The 12,520-nt window shown below is 36.9% G+C and overlaps 1 protein-coding gene across 2 annotated transcripts in view; it reads right to left on the bottom strand.

Annotated features, from left to right (window-relative positions):
• The window catches only part of SDCBP (syndecan binding protein), a 35,798-nt gene that overhangs the window by 18,575 nt on the left and 4,703 nt on the right, over positions 1–12,520 (bottom strand). The window lies entirely within an intron of this gene.

The following is a 12,520-nucleotide window of genomic DNA, read 5'->3' as shown; positions in this document are numbered from 1 at the left end:
TATATACACCAATTGTTAATGATAATCTTTTCTTTAGGAGACATAAATGATACAGATATTAAAGGACTGAGGAGTAAGATGGAAATTATTACATTTTAAACATTTCTATACTGTTCAATGTTTTTTAATGACCATTGCTTTTTTTTACTTTATTACGTTATGTTAATCACCATACATTACATCATTAGTTTTTGATGTAGTGTTCCATGATTCATTGTTTGCATGTAACACACAGTGCTCCATTCAATACGTGCCCTCTTTAATACCCATCACCAGGCTAACCCATCCCCCCCAACTCCTCCCCTCCAGAACCCTGTTTGTTTCTGAGTCCTTTATCTCTCATGGTTCATCTCCCCCTCTGATTCCCCCCCTTCATTTTTCCCTTCCTACTTTTTTTTTTTTAAAAAAAACATATAATGTATTATTTGTTTCAGAGGTACAGGTCTGTGATTCATCAGTCTTACACAATTCACAGTGCTCACCATAGCACATACCCTCCCCAATGTCCATCACCCAGCCAACCCATCCCTCCCATGCCCCACCACTCCAGCAACCCTCAGTTTGTTTCCTGAGATTAAGAATTCCTCATATCAGTGAGATCATATAATACATGAATGACCATAGCTTTTTGTAATAATGTAATAATTTAAAACAAAGTTCTCTAAAACTATCACAAGGATATGTACTTGAAAATTTTATTTTTGAGGTGAGTATCTGGTACTCTCTTTAAACCCAACAAAACAGAATATATCCCAAATTGGCACAGGGTGGGTTTGTCAGAGGTTCTTGAGCTGGCTATCAATTTATTACCTCCCATCTCCAAATCGACGCATTAGGGGGCTCTGCAAATGGAGCTGGGCCTTTTATATACCGGTCTGTGGCCACCTAGCATGAGGTTGAGCTTTGTCAGTGCAGGGAGCTGAAGATACATTGGAGGAGAAAAGGTTTTTCATTCCAGGTTCCAGTATACACTCCAACCAGGCTCCTGCAGTACCTGCTTCTCTAGCATCTTGCTCCTGGCAGGGAGCAGCTTAAGCACCCAACGCCTTCAGTGCACAAAACCAACACCGACCCCAGCACTCTGTTGAGCAGCTTCCCAGCATGGTGCCACCTGAAAGGCATCTCCCCATGAGTAGCTTTCCCTAACACTCCTGTCAGGTGCAGCAAGTTCCAAGGTGCAGCACCTTCCTGTAGCTGGCCTCCACCAGCACTCCACAGGGAGAATTTCCAGGAAGTTTGGTTTTGAGAAACCAACTTCATTATCCACTGAGCAACAACTGCACTCTCCAACAAGGTCTGGGCTGTCAGGCACAGGAAGAGGACAGCCTCTTCTTGGGGCACTCTAACTCAGCCCTGGAGATGGTAGGTACTTATGAAATCTGCTCTTCCTGTATTCATTAAAGTTCTCTTCACTCTTTACTACTTTACTTTTTACAATTCTTGTTCCTTTAATCATGTTATAATTAATAATTCTGTACATTAAATTTTCACTGTTCAAATTGCTATATGGTTTCTGTCTCTGGGCTGGATGCCGAATAACTGTACTTTTAAAAAAACGTATGTACTTTGGGGCACCTGAGTGGCACAGTTAAGTGTCCAACTCTTGGTTTTGGCTCGGGTCATGATCTCAGGGTCCTGAGATGGAGCCCCGCATCAGGCTCCCTGCTCAGTGCAGTCTGCTTGAGATTCTCTCTCCCACTCCCTCTGCCCCTCCCACCCATGTGCTCCCTCTCTCTAAAATAAATAAATCTTCAAGAAAAAATTTATAGGGACGCCTGGGTGGCTCAGTCATTAAGCGTCTGCCTTCGGCTCGGGTCATGGTCCCAGGGTCCTGGGATCAAGCCCCACATCGGACTCCCAGCTCCAAGGGAAGCCTGCTTCTCCCTCTCCCACTCCCCCTGCTTGTGTTCCCTCTCTCGCTGTCTCTCTCTGTCAAATAAATAAATAAAATCTTAAATAAGTAAATAAATAAAAATTTGAAAAAACTTACATACTTTGCACACCATAAAATTCATTTTTAAAGTATACAATTCTACAGTTTTAATATACCTACAGTTGTGCAGCCATCCTTACCATTTATAATTAGAACATTTCCATCACCCCCAAAAAAACTCCATGCCTATCCATTCTCCCCTCCCTCCAGCTCCAGGCAACTAAAAATCTACTTTCTGCTTCTTGATTTGCCTATTCTGGACATTTAATCAAGAATCACAGAATATGTGAACTTTCATGTCTGTTTCTCTTTCACTTAGTATAATGCCTTCAAAATTCATCCATGCTATATAGCATGTACCAGTACTTCATTCCTTTTAATGACTCAAAAACATTCCACACCACGGACATGCTACATTTTGGGTATCCATTCATCAGTCAGTAACATTTTGGGTTTTTACAGTTTTTGACTATTAAGAACAATGCTATTAATGATGCTAATGAACATTTACATCCAAGTGTTTATGTAAACATATATATATGTTTAATTCTCTTGGTATACAGCTAAGAGTAGAATTGCTGGGTCTCATGGTTAACTCTCTGTTTCACTTTTTGAGGAACTGCCAAACTGGTTTCCAAAGTAACTGTACCATTTTACATTCCCACCAGCAACATGTAAGGGAGAGTTCCAATTTCTCCATATCTTTGCCAATTCTTGCTATTATCTTTTTTATTACAGCCATCCTAGTAGATGTGCAGTAGCATCCCACTGTAGTTTTATATTTCTCTGATAACCAATGATGTTCAGCATCTTTTCATCTGCTTATTGGCCATTTGTAGATCTTTGGAAAAATGTCAATCCAAATCCACTATCTGAGTTACTACATTCTTTTCTTTTCTTTTTTTTTTGGCCTAATTTTCCTGGGCTAGAAACGCCAATAAAATGCCAAATAAAAATGGCCCGATACAGGGGTGCCTGGGTGGCTCAGTCGATTAATCATCTGCCTTCCACTCAGGTCATGACCTCAGGGTCCTGGGATTGGCTCCACAACAGGCCTGAGTCTGCTTCTCCCTCTCTCCCTCCCCTCCCCGTTCATGCTCTTCCCCCTCTCTCTCAAATAAATAAAATCTTCAAAAAAAAAAAAAAAGGCCTGATACAGTTTTTAAGGGGAAAATAGAGCTTGTATCTGTAAATAAAATGCAAATTCATGAGACAGCGCAATAAGAAATGGTTTAATTCTATTAATCCAGGGAAATAAAATAGAGTACCTTTTCTGTGTCTCAAAAAATCATTAAGCTTCCCTCTTAAACACATTTTATTTACATTTCCAACCATTTTACCAACATCATAAAATCATTTTAAATTCACTGGAACAAATGTTGACTTTTAATCTAGTACTATTACTATTTTTGGTTTCTACTTCTAGTTCTGCCACTGGCCACCTACAAGATCCCCTTTTTCTCATGAAAAATGAACTGGATGAGTGGTAAATTTCAAAAATCAGTGAGCAGTGTTCTCAAACATTTTCTCATAGAAGCTTTTCCTTAAACAAATATTAACCTAAGTTGTATGAACTCTTAGGTCACTCATTCCCCAGAAGTTACTTCATACTCACAAATACTCAAACGCAATCCCAGAAAAGAAATGGGCTTTTCAAACACTCTTTAAATAACAAATATCACTCCACCTTATGGTTTTTTAAAAATTTAGTTTCAGGTTTGCTCTAAGTATGTGACCTTAATCAACTCATCATTCTTCTAAAATATAAAGGATTCCTCAATGATTTTACTTCACAAACTATTTTCGTAGTTTCATTTCACATAATTTCTTTCTAAGCATTACAACATTCTAGCCGCAAACTACTTGATATTTCCCACCGTGGTTGAGTTATTCTGTGCCCCGTATCTTTGCAAAAGCTGCTTTCTCTTCCAGGAATGTCCTTCCAGGACTTCTCTATCAAAATCCCAGGCAAGAGCCACTGCTATGAGGATACCTTTGATAACCTCAGTGTAACACTGTTTCTCTCACTTCAGAAGTTTCACTCTGCCTTATGTTATATAGTTAATGTTTCTCTCTGCTCTTGAGGTCAAGACCTTTAATTTCTTATTTATCTAGCATGATTCCTTATCCTAAAAAAGGAAGTCACCTGTTTATTCAATTTTGACCAATATTGTCAAAATAGCAGTAAACAAGATATTTTCAAACATTCATTGAAAAGTTCAAATTTTCTTATCTTTCAAGTCTACATCTTTGAACACAAACTGTTCAAAGCTTTCAGGGAGAATAATAAATTCTTGTATTATTTTTCTGAAGGGCTCCATTAACTTGTATGCATTACTCTTTGATCTAATGTCAAAAATAATTAGCCCTTTCTGAAGACCTACCAAACTACCTTTGAAAAATCCTTTCAAGTATGGTTGGAATTTCAGAATGACCAATAATGAGATTTAAGAGGATTGTGAAAATAATTCTATTACGTCAGTATGTGAATTCTCATTTTACTTTCACTTAAAACTCCTCTCACATGCTATTGTACTGACTACAGAATTTTGTTTCTAGGCCTCTCCTTCAGCTGACTGAGAATCAATCACAAGGTATAGATCCCACTGACCCTGAGATTGGTAGGCAAAACATCTTGCCATCTACTCTACCAGAGTTTGAGAACAACATTCCTAACAGCTTTGTTTCACTGGTCTAATTCCTGGAAAGAACTGGTCTCTCCACTTACCCCTAGACCAGGTTTGGCCCACTCTAAACTCTTTGCAACCTCAAAGACTCTCAACTCTCTCCATGCATAATGAAAGGCCTCTGCACCCAGTGCATCCCTAGGCCTTAGAAAATAACCCCCAAGTCAGTTTCTACAAAGAGGTTTCTCAGAGCTTGGAATAGTTACAGGGTTTCTTTTAGAACATCTAAAAATAAAAAATACCTGACTATTCTGCCTCAGTATCAACTTTCCCATTTGACTCTCCATCTCCTCAATGTCAGGGTAGCTTTCTCGGAGTCTTTATGTATATACAGACTAAAGGTCTCCATAACTCAAATACCATATGTAATATTTTGTAACATCTAGTTAATTTGCTTTCTAGATGCAATACTCTGGTTCATGAGGTAGGAAACACACTAGTAAAGTTTTCCAGATAATACCACCTGGAATGGCAATACATATCATTTTCGGAGTTGTTGACCTCACTCCCTCAATCAAACCAACTGCTACAACTGGTCTGCATTTTTAAAAATGATGAGTGATTAAGTTAAAATGGTATTTGTTTATTTAATCCCAGCTGTTAAAAAACAAATCATAGGATGATGAAAATTCTGGACTGTAGAATCAGTGATCTTAAACTGCAGTTACAACACATCTGGTACTCTAGCTCTTGTAGCTGCTACCCAGAAGATACTCCTTGATTGCCTGGCTCTGGTGGCCAGCAAGGCTTAAATTCATCAATCCCATAAGACTGTAACAATCAGAAACAGTTGTTAACAGGCTATCTTCCCCAGGGCACAAGGCAGAGTCAGCCGACTGAAATAACCACCCCCACCCCCAGTCTTTCTATGAAAGAAGTCAATTAGCTTATCTTCATAGCTGTGGCCTGAGGAACAGGCTTCTAATTAAACACACATCTAAGGGCACCTGGGTGGCTCAGTTGGTTAAGCAACTGCCTTCGGCTCAGGTCATGATCCCGGAGTCCTGGGATCGAGTCCCACATCGGGCTCCCGGCTCAGCGGGGAGCCTGCTTCTCCCTCTGACCCTCTCCCCTCTCATGCTGTTTCTCTGTCTCTCTTTCTCTCAAATAAATAAATAAATAAAATCTTTAAAAAAAAAAAAAAACACACATCTAAGAGCTTACTACAATTCTCTCCAGAGACTGGGGAGGCCAGTAGGTGACATCTTTGCACTCTCCCTCTGCCCCATACCAGGTCTCTGGTGTCTCCAAAAAAGAAGCTAGTGTACAGGACTGGCACACAGGCTGCTGCCCATAGGGCACACCCCCGGATAAACAGGCTTCCGTAGCCAGAAAGCCTGTATTCACAGGTTCAACAGGATTATAACAACAACAACAACAACAAAAAAGTGAACTGGCTATCACCCTAGGGCACAACACAGAATGAGGAGACATAAAACTTCCCCTGAAAGAGGTATTTTGCATACTTTAAAAGCTGCTGCCTGAAGGTCTAGCTTCCAACCAGCCTGAATCTAGGTGCTGACTGAGATCCTCCCTTTTGGAACGCTGACAGATCTTGGCACACCCTCAACTACTGGGAGCAGCTAAGAATAAAGCAGGCTGCTTGGACAATTAAAAAGTTATGAGAGACAACCGAGAACTGAGTTAAATGATGAGGTCCATCTCTTAAGTAAGGTGTGTCAGTCAAGACTAAAAGAGATGATTTTTTAATCTAATCATTGCAACAAAAAGTCAAGGAAAAGAGAGAAACAAAAGAATATTACAAATAAGAGAACAAGATAAAACCTCAGTAAAAGACCTTAATGAAATGGAGATAAACGATTCACCTAACAGAATTCAAAATAACAGTCATATATGCTCACCTAGCTCAGGAGAACAATGGGTGAAAAAAGTGAAAATTTCAGAAGAATATATATGAAAGTACCAAGTGGAAGTCACAAAAGCTGAAAAATACAATAATGTAACTGAAAATACAACAGAGGGGTTCAACACCAGGTTAAATGAAGTAGAACATAGAATCAGTGAACTCAAAAACTGAGTAGTAGAACTAATCCAATCAAAGCAACAACAACAACAAAAAAGGGATGGTGGGGAGTAAAGATAGCTTAAGAGACTAACAGGACATCAAGCAAACCAGCATTCCCATTATAAGGGTCCCAGAAGACAACAGGGGCAGAAAAAAACTTACTTGAAAAAAATAATGGCTAAAAACTTCCCTAACCTGGGAAAGGAAACAGATATACAGATCTAGGGAGTCCAGAAAGTTCCAAATAACATGAACCCAAAGAGACCCACATCAAAACACATTATAATTAAATGTCAAAAATGTTTAAAAAGAGAGAATCTTAAAAGCAGTGGAGAAAAACAACAGGTTATGTACAAGGGAGCCTCCATAAGACACTAAGCATACTTTTCAGCAGAAACTTTGCAGGCCAGAAGAGGTGCCATAATATAAAGAAAAAAACTACTACCAAGCATACTCTACTCAGTAAAACTGTCCTTCAGAATTAAAGGAAAAATAACAAGTTTTACAGACAAGCAAAAGCTAATGGAATTCATCACCACTAGCTGTGTCTTACAAGAAACCAAAGGGAGCTAATTACAGGAAAATATAAGAAAGTATGAATCTTGCTGGTAAAAATAAATATATTGTAAAATTCAGAATAATCTAGTGCCATAAAGATGCAATCACTTGCAAAGCTAGTATGAATGCTAAAAAACAAAAGTAAAAAATAACTAAGTACAATAATTTGCGAAGGAAGATACAAGAAAAAAAGAAGTAAATCATGACATCAAAAACATAAAAGGGGGAGAAATGTAGAGATGAGGATGCTCACTCTTGCCGATTTTACTCAATACAATATTAGAAGTCCTAGCCAGAGCAATTAGGTAAGAAAAAAAGGCATCAAAACTGGAAAGGAAGAAGTTGAAACTGTCTCTATGTGTGGGTGATATATTATGTATAGAAAGCCTAAAGACTCCACCACAAAGTGAACTAATAAACAAGTTCAGTAGAGTTGTAAGATAAAAAAATCAATACACAAAAATCACCTGCTTCTATACACTAATAAGCTAAAAGAGAAATTAAGAAAACAATTCCATTTACAAATGCATAAAAAAATATTTAGAAATAAATTTAATCAAAGAGACTAAAGACCTGTAAACTGAAACCATAAGACAAGGAAGAAAAAAACTGAAGACAATGCAAATAAATGAAAAGATATTCTGTGCTCATGGAATGGAGAAATTAATATTGTTAAAATATACATATTTCCCAAAGCAATCTACAGATTTAATACAATCTCTATAAAAATTCTAATAGCATTTTCAAAGGACTAGAATAAAAATTCCTAAAATTTGTATGGAACCACAAAAGACTCCAAACAGCCAAAGCAATCTTGAAAGAAGAACAGGCTAAAGGCGGCACACTTCCAGATTTCAAATTACCTTATAAAACTATAGTAATCAAAAGGGTATGCTATTGGCATAAAAACACACACACAGATCAACAGAACAGAAAAGAGAGCCCAGAAATAAACCCACACGTGTGGTCAATTAACTTATGACAAAGAAGCCAGGAATATACAATGAAGAAAAGACAGTCTCTTTAATGAATGGTGCTAGGAAAACTGGACAGACACATGCAAAACAATGAAACTGGACCAATATCTTATACCATACACAAAAATCAACTCCAAATGGATTAAGGACTTGAACTTAAGGCCTAAAAACCTCTAGAAAAAAGACACAGATGATAAGCTCCTTGACATTGGTCTTGGTGATTTTTTTTTTTTTGGATTAAGACCAAAAGCAAATGCAACAAAAGAAAACTAAACAAGTGGAGACTATGTCAAACTAAAAAACCTCTGCAGAGCAAAGGTAACAATCAATAAATGAAAAGGCAACCTACAAAACAGGAGAAAATATTTCCAAGTCATATACCTGATAAGGAGTTAATATCCAAAATAAAGAACTCCTACAACTCAAGAGCAAACATAAAAAAATAAATCTGATTCAAAATTGGACAGAGGATCCAAATAGACATTTTCCCAAGGACATACAGATGGCAAACAAGTATATGAAAAGGTGCTCAATTCAACATCATTAGTCATCAGGGAAATGCAAATCAAAACAAGAATGAGATAGCACCTCCACCTGTTAGAATGGCTATTATCAAAATGATAAGAAATAAGTGTTGGTGAAGATACTGAGAAAAAGGAACCCTTGTACACCACCAGTGGGAATGTAAATTGGTGCAACCACTGTGGAAAACAGCATAGAGGTTCCTCCAAAAAATTAAAAATAGAACCACCATATGATCCAGTAATTCCACCTTCAGGTATTTATATGAAGGAAAAAAACACTAACTTAAAGATATCTGCATCTCCATGTTCCAGGCAGCACCATTTAAAATAACCAAGACAATGGAAGCAAGCTGTGTCCACAAATGGTTGAATAGGTTAAAAAAAAAAGTGGTATATATACACAATGGGATATTTTTCAGCCTTAACAGAAGAGGAAATCTTGCCATTCATCTATGGATGAGACTACACAAACACACACAATGGAGTTTTAAGCCATAAAAAAAATAGGATATTTTGCTATTTGTGACAACATGGACAGACCTTAAGGACATAATGCTATGTGAAATAAGTCAAAGACAATAACCAAATGACCTCATTTATATGTGGAATCTAAACAACAACAAAAAAAACTCATTGATATGGAGAAAAGACTGGTGGTTCCCAGAGATGGGAGGGAGGTAGGAAAGGAATGGGTAAAATGGGTTAAAGGGGTCAAAAGGCACAAACTTCCACTTATAAAATAAGTAAGTCCTGAAGATATAATGTACAGGATGATAACTAGAGTTAATAATGCTGTCCTGTATATCTGAAAGTTGCTGAGAGTAAATCTTAAAAGTTCTCACCACAAGAAAAAAAACTATGTGTGGTGACAGGTGTTAACTAGACTTACTGTGATCATTTCATATTATACACAAATATAGAATCATTATGTTGTACACCTAAAACTAATATAATGTTATAGCTGTATTACACCTGAATTTTTAAAAATTTAAAAAATTAAAAAATATAGTGGGGAAAAAAGAAAAGCCAAGTCTTAGTCTCAGCTCTGCCAACTTAAGTTTCTATCCAGGGTCTCAATGTATGATACAGTAAATCAACAAAGTATCTTTTCTGTTAAGGCAAAAAATTTAGAACACATTTTTCTTTAAGTATCTGCCACTACATGCTATGTTCCTGGAACTGTTCAATAGCAACAGGCTTGAACGTTCTAGTCCCATAAATTATTTTCATAGGAAGGCAGCATATCAAACTATTCCCTTATTTAAACATGTAAGTAGCCTAATCAGCTTCAATAATACAGTGCAAAACTTTAATTAGCACAAGAAACAACAAATGCACATCAGGAAAGTAACCTAAAGTACCCCCTTAATCCAAAAGGGACACATTCCAAGACCCTTAGTGGATATCTGAATTAGGGATAGTACTGAACCTATATATACTATGCTTTTTCCTATACATATACAACTATGATAAAGTTTAAGTTACAACTAGGCACAGTAAGAAATTAGTAACAACATACTGTAAGTTATATGAATGTGCTCTCTCTCTCTAAAGATCTTATTGTACTGTAACTGCCCTTCTTGTGATGTTAGATGATAAAATGATGAGATGAAGTGAGGCAAATGACACAGGCATTGTGACCTAGTGTTAGGCTACTACTGACCTGATGATGATACATCAGAAGGAGAATCATCTGCTTCCAGACCACAGTTGACCATGCAGATAAGGAGGGACTACTAGACTACCATATGATAGCAAATTAAAAACCATCTTAAGGCCCTAAAACAGCATTTATTCAAATTTAAAGTCCATAAAGATAAACCAAAAATGTTAATAAAGATTCTAGAGTCCTAGCCCAGAAACTGAAACAGTTAAGTCTAGACTAGGGTTCAGAAATCTGCCCTCAACCCTTTCTATTCCATCAGGATCCAATGGACTCAATCTTAATTTTTGAGTTCCTTTTCTCAGCAGTTCTATTTAGTGAATTTTATTCTTTGAGATCTTCCAAAGAAAAAAGAGAAAGAAAAATCTTTAAATGTAGTAAAATCACTCTGTCTTTTAAATATCATAAGGGTTCAACTGAACCTTTTTATAAATCTAAGGTCTATTATGGGATTTTAGTGAACTTGTTTTCCTCTATCTTGAAACACCTTTCTATTTCATCAATCCAGAAATTATTACATCAGAATTCATCAGCTGCTGGCAACTAGGCTAAAAAACTAAAAATAACAAAAAATAAGATCACCTAGATTGATAGAGTACTGAAATAATCGCATTTCTTTCATCCTTCAGTTTGTATTGCCCAAAGTACTACATCCTCTTTTCAAGAACATATAAACTCTGAAGACACTAAAAAAAAGTGTTCCTTGAACACTTGGAATTTTTCATTTTTCACCCATGATAGCAGAGAAAAGGAAAGTGGAGGAAAACGTTTATTAGACAAATCAGAAGACATGTAGCTGTACCCTAGACTCTTATGATAATGAGGAAATTCATTATTAAGCAAATCACAGACCATGAATTTTCAGACCATCATGATATCCTAATTGAAATTTTTCAAATTTAAGAATGAATAAGTAAACAATATACTTGTAATTAATAAAAGAAATTAAACTTTTCAGTCATTCAAAAGGCAGAACTTTATCATGCAATATTTTGAAACAAGTCCCTTGATCCTATTTTACTAATATATTACCATCTTTTATTCTTTTATATTTGTAGACCAAAATTTACTTGATATGTATGGCTTTTAAGTGGCCAAATGAAGGTTGGCCTTTAAACAAATATGACTGGAAAGAAACAGTAATATAGTGAAATTTTCTAAAACTCATCACATTGTTTATTCTAATTGGTGTTTATAATATAAAGCATTAATGAAAATTCTCTGCAAATACAAAACAAAAAAGATGGTCACCCTCTCAATAAAATCATGAGCCATTAGGGGGCGCCTGGGTGGCTCAGTCTGTTAAGCGGCTGCCTTTGGCTCAGGTCATGATCCCAGGGTCCTGGGATCAAGCCCCACGTCAGGCTCCCTGCTCAGTGGAGAGCCTGCTTCTCCCTCTCCCTCTGCCTGCCACTCTGCCTACTTGTGCTCTCTATCTCTCTGTCAAATAAATAAATAAAATCTTAAAAAAAAAAATCATGAGGCATTTGCAAAAGTACTGCATTTTGATAATGCAAGTACAAAAATTACCAGATGATAACAATAGAATTAGAAATATATTTGAGATCTAGAATCAGTATTGTATTTTGACAACCAAGTTCATGAAGAAGAACCGTAAGTAATGATAAGCTATAACAGAGACATATTTGAAACCTGGGAACAAGATAAGATGGACATGTGCTAATTTCATACATGACAACTGATGAGCAATTAGTTGTACTCAAAAAGATGCTGCCCATTTCATCTATATATACTTTCAAATCCAGGAAAACTTAGAATAAAAACATTGGTTTCTTGGCACACCGGGGTAGCTCAGTGTGTTAAACATCCAACTCTTGATTTCGGCTCAGTTCATGACCTCAGGGTCGTGATATCCAGCCCCACATCAGGCTCTGTGCTCAGCGCAGAGTCTGGCTTGAGATATTCTCTCTCCCGCTCCCTCCCCTTCTCCCTCTACCCCTCCCCCTGCTCGTGCTCTCTAAAATAAATAAATTTAATAAAAAAAAGAGAGAAAACTACAAAACACTGCTGAAAGAAATGAAAGAGAATATAAATAAAATGAAGCACATCCCACGTTCATGGATTGGTAGACTTAATACTGTTAAAATGTCGATATCATCCAAAGTGATCTCAAGATTCAATGCAATCCTTA

Source organism: Phoca vitulina, unplaced genomic scaffold (assembly GCF_004348235.1).
Source record: "Phoca vitulina isolate PV1807 unplaced genomic scaffold, GSC_HSeal_1.0 scaffold25, whole genome shotgun sequence".
NCBI lineage: Eukaryota > Metazoa > Chordata > Mammalia > Carnivora > Phocidae > Phoca > Phoca vitulina.
Note: the sequence above shows the minus strand (reverse complement) of the source record. Positions and strands in the feature narration are given on the sequence as shown.